The sequence below is a fragment of the Brassica oleracea genome, chromosome C4 (assembly GCF_000695525.1).
Source record: "Brassica oleracea var. oleracea cultivar TO1000 chromosome C4, BOL, whole genome shotgun sequence".
Lineage (NCBI taxonomy): Eukaryota > Viridiplantae > Streptophyta > Magnoliopsida > Brassicales > Brassicaceae > Brassica > Brassica oleracea.
In genome coordinates this window covers 32,266,768-32,283,938 of record NC_027751.1, presented here as the reverse complement: position 1 = coordinate 32,283,938, position 17,171 = coordinate 32,266,768, and the positions used below count along the sequence as shown (strand labels likewise).

At 35.5% G+C, this 17,171-nt stretch overlaps 1 long non-coding RNA gene, 1 other non-coding gene and 1 pseudogene across 2 annotated transcripts; all 3 read left to right on the top strand.

The window, feature by feature from the left end:
• The first annotated feature begins 5,815 nt into the window (after window positions 1–5,815).
• Window positions 5,816–6,825, top strand: LOC106341479. The gene is made up of 4 exons (XR_001269656.1): window positions 5,816–5,895; window positions 5,993–6,030; window positions 6,129–6,241; window positions 6,326–6,825. It is a non-coding gene; the product is annotated as an uncharacterized LOC106341479 (long non-coding RNA).
• Window positions 6,826–9,768: 2,943 nt separating this feature from the next.
• On the top strand, window positions 9,769–14,873 carry LOC106338685 (annotated as a pseudogene).
• Window positions 13,165–13,244, top strand: TRNAL-UAG. Its single transcript has one exon. It is a non-coding gene; the product is annotated as a tRNA-Leu (tRNA).
• Window positions 14,874–17,171: the final 2,298 nt, after the last annotated feature.

The following is a 17,171-nucleotide window of genomic DNA, read 5'->3' as shown; positions in this document are numbered from 1 at the left end:
GTTCGTTGATGCGGTTGTTGCAAGCAATCTGAGAATGCACGAGGTCGTCCAAACGAGAGGTCGTTCCTCGAGCTAGCTCGTCGATCCTTCCGAGAAGGGTCTGAAAGATCATGGAGATGTCTGGCTGAGTAAAGTACATCGTTCTTGTGTTAGGTGGTTTTGTTGCAGCTGGGGTTACGACAGGTGTTGTCCTGTTTGTGGGTTGCACAGGAGTTGTGATCCGAGCGGGTCGTTCCTCGAGCTAGCTCGTCGATCCTTCCGAGAAGGGTCTGAAAGATCATGGAGATGTCTGGCTGAGTAAAGTACATCGTTCTTGTGTTAGGTGGTTTTGTTGCAGCTGGGGTTACGACAGGTGTTGTCCTGTTTGTGGGTTGCACAGGAGTTGTGATCCGAGCGTAAGTCTCTAGATTTATTGGTTGGACTGAGGTCGTTGGTATGAGAGACGTGGTGCTGGCTGGATGACACGAGGTCGTCACTGCTGCTGGTAGGGCCGAGGTCGCCACCATAGACGTTGTGTTGTTGGCTGGAAGGGTCGAGGTTGTCACCATTGATGGATGGGTCGAGACCGTCGCCACTAACGTCGAGGTGTTGGCTAGATGGTCCGAGGTTGCCACCATTGATGGTTTGTCTGAGGTCGTCGCTACTAGTGTCGAGGTGTTGGCTAGATGGTCCGAGGTTGCCACCATTGATGGTTCGCCCGAGGTCGTTGCCACTAGCGTCGAGGTGTTGGCTAGATAGTCCGAGGTTGCCACCATTGATGGTTCCCCCGAGGTCGTCGGTATGAGAGACGTGGTGCCGGCTAGATGACGCGAGGTCGTAACTGCTGCTGGTAGGGCAGAGGTCGCCACCATAGACGCTGTGTTGTTGGCTGGAAGGGCCGAGGTTGTCAACATTGATGGTTGGGTCGAGGTCGTCGCCACTAACGTCGAGGTGTTGGCTGGATGATCCGAGGTTGCCACCATTGATGGTTTGTCTGAGGTCATCGATACTAGTGTCGAGGTGTTGGCTAGATGGTCCGAGGTTGCCACCATTGATGGTTCGCCCGAGGTCGTCGGTATGACAGACGTGGTGCCGGCTAGATGATGTGAGGTCGTAACTGCTGCTGGTAGAGCCGAGGTCGCCACCATAGACGCTGTGTTGTTGGCTGGAAGGGCCGAGGTTGTCAACATTGATGGTTGGGTCAAGGTCGTCACCACTAACGTCGAGGTGTTGGCTGGATGATCCGAGGTTGCCACCATTGATGGTTTGTCTGAGGTCATCGATACTAGTGTCGAGGTGTTGGCTAGATGGTCCGAGGTTGCCACCATTGATGGTTTGCCCGAGGTCGTCGCCACTAGCATCGAGGTGTTGGCTAGATGGTCCGAGGTTGCCACCATTGATGGTTTGCCCGAGGTCGTCGCCACTAGCATCGAGGTGTTGGCTAGATGGTCCGAGGTTGCCACCATTGATGGTTTGCCCGAGGTCGTCGCCACTAGCATCGAGGTGTTGGCTAGATGGTCCGAGGTTGCCACCATTGATGGTTTGCCCGAGGTCGTCGCCACTAGCATCGAGGTGTTGGCTAGATGGTCCGAGATTGTCATTGCAGCTAGTTGTGCGCTCGTTATTCCAGGATGGTCGGTGGTTGCAGAAATCGGGGCGTCTGGTTGCGCTGTGGGTTCTGTGACTGCCGAGCTGTCTTGAGGTGAAGAAGAATCCCCTGCCCCACGGTGGGCGCCAATTGTTGTGTCCATATCTGGTCGGTGATGTAATATTTATAAATGATATAAAGGGGTGGAGATTTTCGTATTAATAGTCAAGAATAAATAAGCTCGGACAATTACAAGAACTAAAGATGCTCGTCTAAACAGTTCTTCTAAACAAGTATCTTTCTATTTACTGGTTTGAGGTCGTCTGGGCCGAGTTCGCCTAGTGGTCGAGGTCGTCCAAGACTTTGTATGTGATGAAGAGGCGATGTTCTCCTTTTATGTACTTTCTGTACGTTTCTGACCGTCCTTTTAATGAGTCTGATGTCTTCTATTTATAGTGACGTACGTTTTGTCTTTTAGTGAAATCATCAATTGTTGTTTAACGGGCTGGACCTGATTTTGGGCTTAGCTTTTAATGGGCCTGTGCTAAGCCCATCTCCAACAGTCTGAGCATCGTCGCCGTCGTCATGGGCTCGAGCTAGCCGTCGTCAGGGTCTCGAGCTCGCCGTCGTCAGGGTCTCGAGCTTGCCGTGGATGTCGAAGGCTTCATGAGATGGTGGAGCTAGAGCGAGCCCAGCAACGCCGGATCTGAAGAACCTAGGGTCCAGAGATGGGAGAGGAAGCTCGTGGTGGTGGTGTCGAAGTTGGAAGCTAACGGCGGCAGGAGATGGTGGAGGGAGGAGGCGGCTGAGTCTTTTTTTTTAAGTTTAGGTTTTTTTATTTTAGATTTGGTTTAGTGTAAATCTAGTTAGGGAAATCGTAGTGGTTTGACTTTTTTTAAAAAATTTCTGGTTTAGTTTTGTAAACCAGAATTTATTTGTAAACCAATTTTAATTTATAAATAATATTTATTTTATTTTATTTATAGAACAATTTTAAGTTTAATTTTCATTTATTTTATTTTAATTATAATTATTTTTGGTTTATTGTAAAAATACTTATCATAACATGAATATATGAATCATAATCAATTTGTAACAAAAAAGTAGTGCAATAGATAAGTTAATAATAGCATTCAAGCATTGCTATCTTATCTGCATATTTTGTAATGTTTTTATAATGTTATCGTAGGAGGGGTATCTAAGATGGCTGCCGATGACATAACATTTACGAATTCGCTATGAAATCTCTACCATAACATATTTTCCGTGCTAAGAATGCGCATATTTCTTGTAGTGGAAACAAACAACTAGTCTAAAACAACAAACACATAACTAGTAGTCTAGTACAGCCAAAAATAGATCAATTAAATCCAGAAATACGTAGAACAACTTGCATGGACATCAAACAAGCTCCTTTGAAAGAACCAAATCAAAGAAGCCATCACAAACCTAGCAATCTGGTTTGTTATACCTCCCATAGTGAAAATCCAAGATGAATAAAATAACTAAAGCTCCATACACCACCAAAATAGAACTTCTTTAAGTTCTTACGCCTTAGCCGGGAAAGATGATGTCGGAGGAGACTAACTGGAAACACAAAGTTGAAGCAATACACATGATTAGATCTCGCTAAGATCTTATGATACAAGACAAGGAGCGCACCCAATCAACCCCGGATTCAACCTCCCTCGATGAGCAAAGAGAACTTGGAGTCGACACGCAAATCCTTCTAATAGAAACCAGATTAAAAAAAGCGAATCTGAAAGGTAGGGATAATAAAAATCAGAGCTGGCTAGATATTGCATGCATTGATTGAAGCCAAGGAAGATCGACATAAACTCTCAGCCGAAAAATCGGGTTTTGGATCAGATTCGGATATAGGAAAATATCTGGTTGGATAATGTTTAAAATTTGGTCGGGTACCGGATCGGATACGGGTTATAACCGGGATCCGTACGGGTATCCGAAAGATCCGAATTAAACCTTAGTTAAGATAACCCTAGTAATCTACTAACACTAGTTAATGCTTGTTTTCATTTTGGAGATTAAACTTTGGTTTGATTATATTAAATGATTATGTTATGTTATTATATTGTAATTTTGGTTATCTTGTTTATGTTTTTCGGATATTTAGAATATCTTCGGTTCTTTTGGATTATGTTCGGTTCTATTGGGTTAAATGGTTTGTTATATATAAAGAACCGGACCGAATACTTTAATTTTTTGGTTACTTCGGGATGTAACCGGATCCAAACCAGATCCGACAGGTACCGAACCGTATCTGAACTGAAATTTAAAGTTATCCGAACGGTACCATTTTCTCTAGTTCTGAAATATCCAAAATCCAAAAAAATCCGACCCGGATCCGAACCGGTTGTCCGAATGACCATGCCTAGTATTAATGATTTTGATATAAAATATCACACTTTTAAAAAATTCAAACGTATATTTAGACAATGCTAACTTCTATATTTATAATCATTTAATTAGTGTTAGAAAAACAATTAATTAATTATCAAAGTCATTGAAGATTTTTTTGTCTTCTGTGTCTCAAATTCACACCATCAAACTTCAGAGAGAACTCAGAGGAAGGGGAGAGTCGGGAAAATACAGCTATTATTAACTTTGGAACGTATCAAATGCTTCATAAGTTCTTGACCAAAAATAAATGCTTCATAAGTAAGAAGACAATCAAATTGTTTTAATTTTGAAGCCCAAAATGGGTTGATTTGAAAAAGGCCTCTTTTTTTTTTTCAATTTGCCTCACATGGTTATAAAAATATCAAATCTGGAAATATGTTTTCCTTTTTATTGGTTAGTGAATATGTTGTTTTAAGAAGGGTAAAAAATCAAACAATACTAAAAAGCCGAATACTAAGTGTTTTTAGCCTGTCCACGTTGGATGGGAAATTCCAGCCAATCAGATTGCAGGTTTAGTCCATGTCATTACGAATTGATATGGTTTGGGCTTTTGTTGTTTATTTTTTAAATCGCAGAGTAAAAATGGGCCTAAACCTTGAGTTCCACCGTTTGTTAGAGACCACGAACATAACGAGTGGCCGCAACATGAAAAGTCCGAACATGAAACGATTGTAATTAAGCTTCTCCATTAATTTCTATACCAACCCCTTCCTCTATGTTACATTTAATTTCCTCTTTTTCTACCTAAAAAAAAATTTAGAGATATCTACACTATAAATAATGAGGATGCTGTGATCAAATCTCTTCCATTCAATTAACTTGCAACAATGTTGACCTCTCATCTCCTCTCCTGCTGTCAGATTTGAAGTCCGGTTGTTCTCTGCAGACGGTGGTCATGCTCTTGATTAATGAAAAGTTTGTCCTCCTTATTTTACCTTTTGTTTTTTTAATCAGTGGGTTTGATGTTACGAGAACCAAACCGCTTCAAATTTTCAGATTCATCAATAGCTATTCGCTTCACCTAATCGACATTACATACGGAGCTCTTTAGGTTTTGTTGATATGAATGGCGCTGACAAATACAGAAAACAGAATTGTCTTTTCATTCTTGATCCATAATTCATCTCTATCAAGGGTAAATTTACAAAAACAGAACTGTTTTTTTCCTTCTTTTGTGAATCTCCAAGAAAGAAAGGAATCTGTGTGTTATACAATCATGATTGATCTTCGGCAGACTCTAGAGTTAAGGTTGAGATAAATATAAGCAATTTTTTTCGTCGTTTCTACTCTCTAATATCATCAATACTTTCAATGATTTAATCTCGCTGGTAGAGAAAAACAAGTACGGTTTCCAAAGGGGAGGAAATATGACCAACTCTTATAGAAAGAGGCTGTAGCTCTCCGCCAAGCATGTGCTGCTGTTTTGGAACGTTCATATATTCGAAATCAGAATACTGCTGAGCTCTTTATTGGTCATAGTGACAACATTGATGACGCTGAGGCTTAGAACACTTACAAGGTTAGATTTTTGCAATCCTTTTGTCTATTTTCTTTTGTTACTGTTCCTTGAAGAAGTAATCTCTCTTTCAACAACTCGATTTTGTTTTGTCTAGGAAATTTTTTGTATACATATCATCTTTGTAAGAGACTGATTTGAATATCTTTTAAATGTATAGTACATAAAGGTCTCAGTGTTGTGGGACCCTTGATCATCGTTGAAAAAGTGAAGGTATACACATTGATAACGAGAAGATTTTCCATTGATATACTGAATTATATCTTTGCTATTTAAATGTTTATAGTGTACCTGCAGGGTCCAAAGTACCAGCAGATTGTTAATATTGCTTAGGTGATGGATCTACGAGACGTGGTCAGGTCGTGGAGGTTGATGGCGAGAAACTGTTCAGGTATTCTAGATTGAATTTGACACTACACCAATGCAATTGGCTGTACAGGTTTGATGTCCTCAATAACTTATTTTCTCTTGGTTTCATGTTTTTGAAGGAACATCTGAAATTGGCACCGTTCAATTCCCTGGAGAGGTATTTACTATGAAAGTCTCTTCTTTTAAGCTTTTCTTAGAACCAATGATTGCTTATAATGTTCTGTTTAATCTTTTCTTTTCATTGTACGATTTCAGGTACTGAAAACACATCTATGACATGACATGCTTGGGCGCATTTTTAACTGCTCAAGAAAGCCAATTGATAACGGCCCTCCTATTTTGCCTGAGGCATACCTTGATATTTTCTGGTGAGTGTTGATTGTGCTTCATTGTCTGACCTCTGAAACAAAAAAAATTGTTGTTGTTTTAAGTTCTGTCGGTAATACTTATAGGAAGCTCAATAAACCCCAGTGAAAGCACTTACCCTAAAGAAATGATACAAATGGGTATTTTTACCATTGATGTCATGAACTTATACTCTTCCTTGAAGATGTGCATGAGACCATTCATGAAGGAATCAACCTTGGTGAAGACATCAATGTCTCTATAGTCAGGGATACCAGCTGTGCTAAATCCTCATTTCTAAGGTACTGGTTCTCACTGGATATTAATTGCTCCTGTTTTATATTTTCTAAAACATGTCCGCCCCTCAGTGTTGCATTGTTTATGCATGCACACCACAGGCTTAGTGCCAAGTTATGTGTATACATCTAGGAAGTGGCTACGCGCGGTGACATATGTTACCGTCAGTGATATGTTGTTTTAACTTTTTCTTAACTCACGTCTAATCTGTGGCTGAGTTTTACAGTTTAGGTATGCGGTATTCTGTGCCTATATGAGGGTAATTATGGGTATGGAGGGATGAATTTAAGTTAATTGGCGTGTAACTTATGTGAACGGAAAACAGGACATTCCTTTTTTATCAAACTGGCATAGACTAAAATATTTGTATAAATATGTCAATCTTTGTTGTTGGTGAAAGAAGTGTTCATATGAATGATTTCTTTTTGTATGATTTATTTTTAACTGTGACTATAGGTTGTTGCAATTTAAAAACTTCATTGGCTCAGCTTTAATTGGAATGTTCACTGATATTCATGTATTTTTCTTTTATAATTGTTTCTTGCAAGATCCAACTCAGTCACACTGATATTTTTTCTTACTATTTTTTCTATTACTTGAACTTTAAAGAAGATGTGGAACATACTGCATTAGGAAGAGATAAACTTTTTTTAAAGAAAAAAACATATCAAAATTATATCACAACAAGAAACTACGAAGTTACAAAACTGAAGGGATAAGCTGACACAACATAAGCTAAACACGTATCTAACAAAACATAAGTAAAGACCAGAGAAAACAAAACACATAAATAGAAAAAAATACAACAATAACAAAAAGTTGAGTATTATTAACCATATAAAAAACGATTGAAAACATATAAAAGGTAAAACACACATCATGTAAGGAATAAATGAAGATAGAGATAGGCTTATACAGTAAAAATTCTACAAATTAATGATGTTGAGATTATGGTATTTTATTAATTTATAGAGTTACTAATTTTGTATAAATTTCATTTTAGATTTTCTGTTTTACAAGATGTGTTTTGTATAAATTAAAAACATTGATTTTACCATATATGCATTAATTAAATTTCTTTGATGTATATAAAATATGTTTTAAAAGTGGTATAAGTAAAATTTCTCCTTTATAGAATTTAAATGTAGTTTAGATTAAATTTTATTAAATATTATCAAAATATATTGAAGTGTTAAGAAAAGTAAAGATGAATTACATTGTGAATATAAAACAAATAATACAATGTTTTATTATATTTATATAAATATTATGTATATAAATAATTAATTTATGATTTTAATGAACTATATATTTACAAAAAAAAAAATTCAAAACTTTTGTTTATTTTATCAGTTTATGTCGTATTTTAAATCGATTCAATTTGAGAACAAAAAATATTATAGTGTTTATTAATTTATCGATTATTAATTTATAGATTTTCTACTGTATTTAAATATACAATAGAAAAATATGCAACCGAAAATGAAATTTAATAAATATATTTTATTGTAGGTCCATATTTGTGCGGCAGACTATATAGGATGAGAAACAAATACTTTCATAAAATTATTTGCCACTAAAAAGTGGAAAGAAAATTATGTTGGTAACAAATATTAGTCCTAATATATATAATGACTAGGAAAAAATATTACTTAACCATATCTAATATAGTTCAATAACTAATTAAAAACAATGTAGAAAATTAGTTATAGCCTAAACACCAATAATAAGATTTTACTTTAATAAATCCATCAATATTACTCAAAATTTTAAATAAGAATTACCAAAAAATAAAAAATAATATAATATGCAGTCAATGAAAATTAACGACTTGGATGAAAAAATCACGTCAGAGTAATATTCGCATTTGGAATGTTAGTAATGCTACCCATTTTCTGTTTTTAGAATTGTATAGCTATTGTATAACTCTCTAAACCTAGAAAAAATATGAAAATCATTTAATAAAAATTTATAAAAATAATCCCAAACAAAAGAATACACATAATAATAAAAATATAAAGTAACAAATTTAAAGAATATAAATCTATTGTATAACTTTAAACCTTGAAATAAAAAAAAAATGATGAAAGTTATTTAATAGAAAATTATAAAAATAATCTCAAACAAAAATAAAAATAATAAATTTAAAATATATAAACCGCATCGTGTCCGGTTTTCGAACCCTGGTTCAAGAACATATACAAGAGCTATTCTACCACTAGAGTAAAAACACATTTTGAAAAATTTATGGTCGACATATTACATATTAATCGACAGCCGGAAGCCACTACTTCTACTGCTTGTGCCCATGACCGGCTTGAAGCAGACCTAAACATAATAAAGATATTTTTAATTAAAATTAGAACTTTTCACTTCCACAATTTTTCAAAAGTCTTCTGATAAATTATTCTATTCACAGATTTACAATGTCCAACATATTAACCAAACGATGGTACAATCAAATAAGGACTTACACAGAATCTCTACCCAGCTATGCCAGTATGTATCTTTTTTATATAAATAACCATAGTTTGGTATATACTATAATTTAAGTTAACTAATTTAAATTTTACCAATTTTAGGCTATTTCTGTCTTATGTTCCACATCGCAGCTTATGTTTTTCAAAAGACTTGATCTCCTTTTTACATTACTTATGATTACTTAAGCTACTCTTTTGGTTTTTAAACAATTGCATAAACTTGATATCCACCCATTTTTCCATCATTTTGGAAAATACAATGCTCCCATTACAAACAAAAACATTGAAACTTATAATCGGAAAATTAACTATCAACACACTTTTCTGTGCGTAGCGCGGACAAAGACTCTAGTAAAATTAAAAAGACTAAAAACTATCATTTAACGTATTAGAGCTATCAATATAGCACAAAATTATAGCACAAAATTTTATCATTAAACAAAATTAAAAACACTAAAAACTATCATTTAACGTATTGATCGTATTTTTCTTAAACTGTTATTTTCACTTATTCAAAACTCCATGCTATTATGAATGATATGTGTTATGTTAATTATGTTTATAAAATAGTTAATTATGTTTTCAGGACATGAAAATATAAGATGAAAAATATATTTTAAGCAGAGTCGGGTGTATAAATATTTCTTAGGTAGAGAGGCACAATACAATACGAAGATTTTCAAAAACAAACCACGGGGTGGTGGGCTAGTGGTCTTGAGGTAGTTACTTCCACCAATACGGATCCGAGTTCGAATATCCCTTGTGGCCACAGAATGCTTTACGCCCTTCCCAAGTTTAAAGTTAACGCGGCGTTGGTGTTGGGTCCTTGGGTAATGGGTATTAGTGCCGGCTGGTTCTGGGCCAGGGGGATTAGATGGTTGGCAATCGGAAACCACGTGCGGATTACGGGTCGCCACTGAACCTCCTGTTTAAAAAAAAAAAAAAATTCAAAAACAATATAGAATCGGTATTTCTTTTTTGTTTTCTCTAAAACTAAAGATATTTGACCAAATTTATTTGAATTATATTCATAAGAAATAGAAAACAGCAGGGGCACGTGACCGCGTATCGTAAAGCATCTGTATGCCTCTGCTTTCAAGCCTTATGTGACTTGCATGCCTTATGTGACTTACATCATCAAATCATAACGAAAAAATTGGAGGAGTTAAAATAGTGAAGAACTAACTTCAACAAAAATAAAAATTAGATAGTAAATGGCATATCATATACCACCATTCGGTAATATCCAATACTTTCATCAGTTACTTATATCCCATGTGAAGGTATTCAATGAAAATTAAGAGAAGCTTTGAAACTATGATACTTTTTACTTGTTATCTTACTTCCATATTCCTTAATTCATTACGAATTTGAAGAGTGAAGAATAACTTATTTCTTTCACTTTGTTTCCGGCAACCAATTTTTTCTTGATTTGTTATGTTTCAAGCGATTCAAATAAATCGTTACTGGTCAAATAAACTAATAGAGCATCTGCGTCAATGAACCTTGAGGGGATCATAACTTTAATTTTTTATTATTTTTTATTATTTTTTCTTTTGATTTTTTCTAAAATAAAAAAATAAAAAAATAAGCGGACCATTCGCGGGCCGCCATGTGGTATGGGGTAGGCCTGAGCATTTTAACCTGGACCCGAAGACCCGAACCGGAACCGGCCCAAAAATATCCGACCCGAAACCGGAGCGAAAATTTAAAAGTACCTTTTGGGTCTAATTTTTTTTTACCCGAAAGAACCAGAACCGAAAAAGAACCGACCCGAATAGACCCGGACCCGAAAAGAACCGACCCGAATAGATCCGACCCGATAAGAACCGATTTGTACCCAACTTAAAAACATGTATATCTAAAACTATGATATTTTGTGTTCTATTTTATATATATTATTTTATGATTTAGTTGAAATATCTTTTGTTAACAAAAATTTGTTATTATTTTTTAACATTTTTAAAGTAATATAAAGCTTTAAAATGTAAAATTTAGAGTTTTAAAATACTTTATTTTATTTATTAATAGTTTCATTTAAGTTGTTTTGTAAAATTTTAGATATATATGACAAATATTCAACTAAAGTTGATGGAATTGAGTATATCATGTCCTTTTAATATCCTAAATACCCGAACCCGACCGGGACCCTATATGGATCCGAAAAATTACGGGTTTTTATGGGTATTTTAATTATAGACCCAAACCGACCCGGATCCGAGCAGAACCGACCCGAACCCGAATTGAAAATTTCTAAGTACCTAGTGGGTCTAAATATTTAGGACCCGTAAAGACCCAGATCCGAAAAGAACCGGTCCGAACCCGACCCGAAGACCCGAACGCCCAGGCCTAGCGTGGAGTCCGCGTTACAGTGATGAACCGAGTTCATCCCAGCTAACCTGCAAGGAGTGAGTTCATAAAAATAAGAATATTATAAAAAAAAAATTGTTTTGGGGAATAGTGTGAACCTGGGCATTGAACCTTCAATGCACATGCTCTAAGAAGATCCGAGTTTGATTACAAAAGCGAAATTAAGCCGCCTGAGTAAATAATAATAAAGTTATATTTGTATATCTACTTGCAATGTAAACTAATATCTTTTATTCTTTGAACTCATTGGTTGTAGAAACGAATGGTTTATGAAATCCAAATCAAAAACATGTTTTGTTCATTTCAAGATTGGTTGGTTGTTAATGTTCCAAAACACCAAAAACATATTAGATCGTTTCATTGACCCTTTAAGAGGATCGATGTCTATAATTGTCTTGTTCTGGTTTGAGAATTCCTTATACCACTGTCTAAACACTCCCTTTAGAGTATTTAATGCCTTTTTATACAGAAACTTAAATAAATATGTTACAACATTATCCCTTTCCAATTAAAGTCATCGCTTATCCTAGATTCACCATTCACCTCTTCTTCGTCAAAGTGATCTTTGATTCCCTTTACTCAATAATCTGTTTTACTTACAAAGAATGTTTATTTTTGCTATGATATAGGCATTAGACCATCTTAAAAAAGACACTCTAGTTTGAAGTTTGCAAAATTTTATATTTGAAATTCAAATGTGTTTTTCTCCAAAATCAAAAATTTCAAATTTAACTTCAAAGATATTTATGCTTTATACTATGGTTTTATATTTTCCATAATTAATTTAAATCCATAAAATTATTTCGTAATACACTCATATATGACCAATTAGTGCATTTGTTAAGTTTGTTTTGTAATATTGTTGTTATGAAATATTTATGACCAATTAGTGCATTTGTTATGAAATATTTAAGAATCATAAATATAATGTGTAATTGTAAGAACCAAAATGTAAATAAAATTATGAAATTTCATATTGAAAGTTTTGAATAGTAACACTCTATATCTGAAATTTCACTTCTCAAAACTTCAAATTTGTATTTTGTTTTGTAGAATAAAATCTTCATTTTTGAAATTATAGAGTGTACTTTTAGAAATGTTCTTAGCAAATTAATATGCAATATGAAGTTTGCATATTGGTAGAGTTGGACTTATGTGGAGGAGTTTAAGATGAGATGACACCTTGGATATCTATATTAATTGCTTTTCTGTTGAATTCAAAATTTTAGGAATTACACACAATAAACTATATTTTCTACAATAACTGTTATTTTGACATTTTGTTTGTTACACAAAAAGTGTCATTTTAATATTTTAATATAATTTATATTTAATTTCAACTTAATATTAATTGCAGACTGCATAATTGATTTTACAAATAATTTTTAAATACTAGTAATGATTAAATATGTGTAATTAGTAAAAAACATAAATGCATTTAAATCATTTTTTTAATATATGTGAAAAGTGATACTTTTTATTAAACAAAGAATGTATAAAATTCAACATTTAAAAAAAAAGTGTGAGTTGATTCATATTCCATGAGCAGAAATGTTTGTGCAAATTGACTAGCAAAAGAAACTAGGATGAGAAATGTAGGTTTTTTCATGTAAATCAGATATGATCTAATAGAGTTATATACTTTTCGAGTGACATTCCTATCAACCGTTTTAACCATATGGGTAGTTGACAAAAAAAAAACGCCGATTAAAGTTTCTATCAAAAAATAAAATAAAAACACCGACCAACAGCCAATCTAGTTTCCGTACTTATTTACACTCGTAAGTCTAGAACCACCTGACAGTTTGGCCGAGTGGTCTAAGGCGCCAGATTTAGGCTCTGGTCCGAAAGGGCGTGGGTTCAAATCCCACAGCTGTCAACTTTTATTTAATTTTTCAACTGTAGCTATTTAATATGGTATTGTGTCAGCTGAACCTTTTGATTCGTTTCCTTGAACGACCGACTCTGGTCGCCTCATGCTTCACGAGTTCGAGATCCCTTCAAACCCTTGCCTTCGAAGAACTCCGAGAATAAATCTATAGCTCTCATCCATCATTGGAACATGATTAATCCGGATTCTTAATTTGAAGTTCTTAACTCATGATTTGATCTTTTTTTTTAACGGTAAGAACCAGCTCTTATATCTCTTATTTAAGAGTCGGTTCTTACTTTTTTCTTAGTTAAAAGTTAAGAAACGGTTCTTAACCGAAGCTAAGAACCTCACCGTAAGAACTCAGGTTAATCATGGTGTTACGGTTTATCTCTCTTCTTCTCCAAAATAGCAAATTCAATCGTAACTAGTTATTACTTATGTGCTCCTCATGATAGAATAATGTTAAAAAGCAAATTATCTCCAACGATTCATCCCTAAGGTTTTTAGATACTAAAACAACGACGAGTCCATGCTTTATAATGGTAACATATTGGCCTTGAGTTATCCTGTGGGGCCATAAAACTACTACTCTTAAACTTAACGGACTATTAAAGTTAACTCTTGGTCGCTAGCTAAGCAAAAAGAAACCCTAGGTTCTCTTCATCCTCCCTTCGTCCTTTTCGTGACCAATGGTAGTAAGCTTTGTCCAAAGCTTGTTGCCTTTTTTTTTTCTTGGATTCAGTGATTGCAGATCGTTAAGATAGAGAATTAATTACACGATAATCTTATCATAGTTTTAGTGTTATTTGGAAGGTAGAATCTCTGATACTGTGTTGTAGTGTGGAATCAGTCAAGTTTTTAAAGATAATTTCAAAACGTGTAATGCAAGTTTTGGTGCAAATGTTGTAGTCGAGGAGAAAGACGAGAGAGCCAAAGGAAGAGACTGTGACTCTTGGTCCTGCTGTTCGTGATGGAGAGCAAGTGTTTGGTGTTGTTCACATCTTTGCTTCATCCAACGACACTTTCATTGTCAGTAACCAACCTTGTTCTGTCATTTTTGTTTTAATTTCCGACCAAAATAACATATTGCTGAACTATATCTAGTACCTAGTTCTCTGAGATGAATTGCTTTTAGTTTCTTCACACTATGACAACTTTAAAGCATTTCTAAATAGAGCATCGTTCGATGCAGTAGTGTTGACTTATAAGTTGTTGTTGTCTTTTAACTTATAAGTGAAAGCCGATAGAGATGAGTCCTCACCTTATGCTGCACAAGATGTAGCTCAGAGATGCAAGGTAAGGACTAAGGAGGCAAGAGAGAACATGCATTACCAAGCTTAGTATTAAACCGTTTCTGTAATTGTAGTCGTTTTTTGGACAGGAGTGGTAACAAGACCAATACCCCTGGTCCTGATGCTCAGTCTGCACTAAGAGCCCATGCCCGTTCTGGAATGAAAGTTGGTCGCATTGGTAAAAAAAAAGCAATTTTTTCATCTCAAATGTTTTTGCTTATTGCATCTTAGAATGTGAACAAATCTCTAACATTGTTTTTGTTTTTGAGCTCATGAGGATGTAACTCCAATCCCAACCTGCAGTACTCGCAGAAAGGGTGGAAGAAGGGGAAGGAGGCTTTGATTTGGTCTTGGCCTCAGCTGGAGGATCCCTTTTATGGAGTCATCTCTACATTTCATTTTTTGATAGATGGAAAAGAGTTTTGGATTACTAAAAGCGTTGTTGTAGTATCAACTCCGAAAATTTTTATTGCCATGTTATATGACCAAAAGTTTGGTGGCTGTTATTTGTATAGGCCCTTGGGTTTACAAGGACTTCAACACATGATTCCATTGAGGTTGAGATTTAACGGCATTGCTAGCCAAAGTATCAGCACATTTTCTGTGCTGTGAAGAATTGAGATTGAGTATACTCCCTTTTACGTTTAACAAGGAATTCAAGAAAAGATGGACTACAGTGGGACATGCTCCATTGAGATTGAGATGTAACCACACTGCTAGCCAAAGTGTCAGGACATTTTCTTCATGATCATTACCTTTGTGAAAATTTAACCGAAGTGAATATACTATACATTTCCAGCATCTAATAGTATAGTTGTAGTGTTGAACCTTTAGATTATATTTATATGTAACTAGTACTGAGAATAACGTTATAACCCAAAAACCAACATGATTGCATTGTCCACGATTATGCCTCTACTAGTGTGTGATACCCTCATATCAGCGTGCCCCCATTCAACAGTCTAGGAAAGGGCCATAACTGTTTCTATTAATCCATTTCCCCATCCAAGTCCTTAATTTTTTTTTCCACGAAATTTTGATTTTATTAATGATCAAAATAATCAATAGTTATAGCATCTCTTATTACATTCAGTACAAAAGCATGATATTGTTATAAAGTGGATGTCCATAACCGGCCCAATGCTAGAGAGAGAGAGATAAATCGGTTCATAAATCATCTTGTCTTTTCCTTATTAGATTATGATTTGTACTCTTTCCATATTTGTATTTCCTTTCTTTAGTCTTTCCATTATTCTATGACGGTGTAATTCCCTATATATAAAGGACTCCTTATGTTTATGAATAATACAGAAACATAGATTATATTTTCTAGTTTCACAACACGTTATCAGCACGATAGAATCTAAATCCCTAAGCTAAAACAAACCGCCTAAAACCCTAACCCTATTCGGCGAACATCCTTATCGGCAAACCATCCTAATCCCGATCGCGAAACCTTACTTCCCGATCCTTGTTTGCAATCTGTTACTGATCAGCTTCAGCTCAAAGCGTTCCTGATCCTAGCTCAGACGATCTCGGCTTGTTCAACCTCAGCTCACAAACAAGACGATCTCAGACAGCTCGCGACCCGATCAGCACGTTGACAGCTCGCGTTCCCGATCTCAGCAATCAGACAGCTCGAGTTCCGACCACACTACAAGAAAACTGCGCGATACCGATGGACAAATCCGGCATAATCTCGTCGGGAAAACCGCATACCGATGGAATACCGACGAAAAATGTCCGTCGGTATCATCTCGTCGGTATACAGATATTCGTCGGAAATTTGTCGGTAAATACCGACGAAAGTATTCCGTCGGTTTTTATCTAAAATTTCCGACGATGCGTATCCGTCGGTATTTATAGAGAATACCGACGACGAGAATTCGTCGGAATTTCAAAAAATACCGACAAAGGGTGTTCATCGGAATATTCAGAAAATGCCGACGAAAAGATTCCGTCGGTAATTGAAAATAGAACCGACGACTTTATTCCGTCGGAATATCATGAATATACCGATGGATCTTAGTCGTCGGAAAAATGTAGAAATTCCGACGGATAACTCTATCCGTCGGTATTCCTTTTTTAATTAAAGAAATAATTTTTATAATTCTTAATTTAATTTCATGAAAAAATTGATAATTTCTTAAAAACATTATAGATATATAAATTCAACATTATTATACATTAAAGTTATAAAAAGTAATAAAAAGTTTTTGAAAATTAAAAAACAACTAAAAGTCTTCACCGAATCGGGTCCCAAACTTCTGCAACAAGGTCTGGGTGAGAACATTGTTTTCCTCCATAGTCATTCGGTTTTGCTGCAGCTCAACCCGGATTTCAGCATTGTCTTGCTTCAGGAACTCAATCTCCGTATCCTTGGTCTTAATCTGCTCCATAAGCTCATCAACGAGTGGATAGTGAGCTGAAGAAGAAGAAGAAGCCCCTCCGGTCGAACGAGCCAATCCAACATAACGGCCCTTTTTCTTTGGAACAGCCTGAATGAGAAATAACAAATACATATCACACACATACGCACGCACACACACATATCACACATACATAGCAAAAAGAAATTAGAATGTACCTCGAGAACAAGGTTGTTGAGTTGCTCTACGGTTAAGGAGTTGGAAGATGCAGA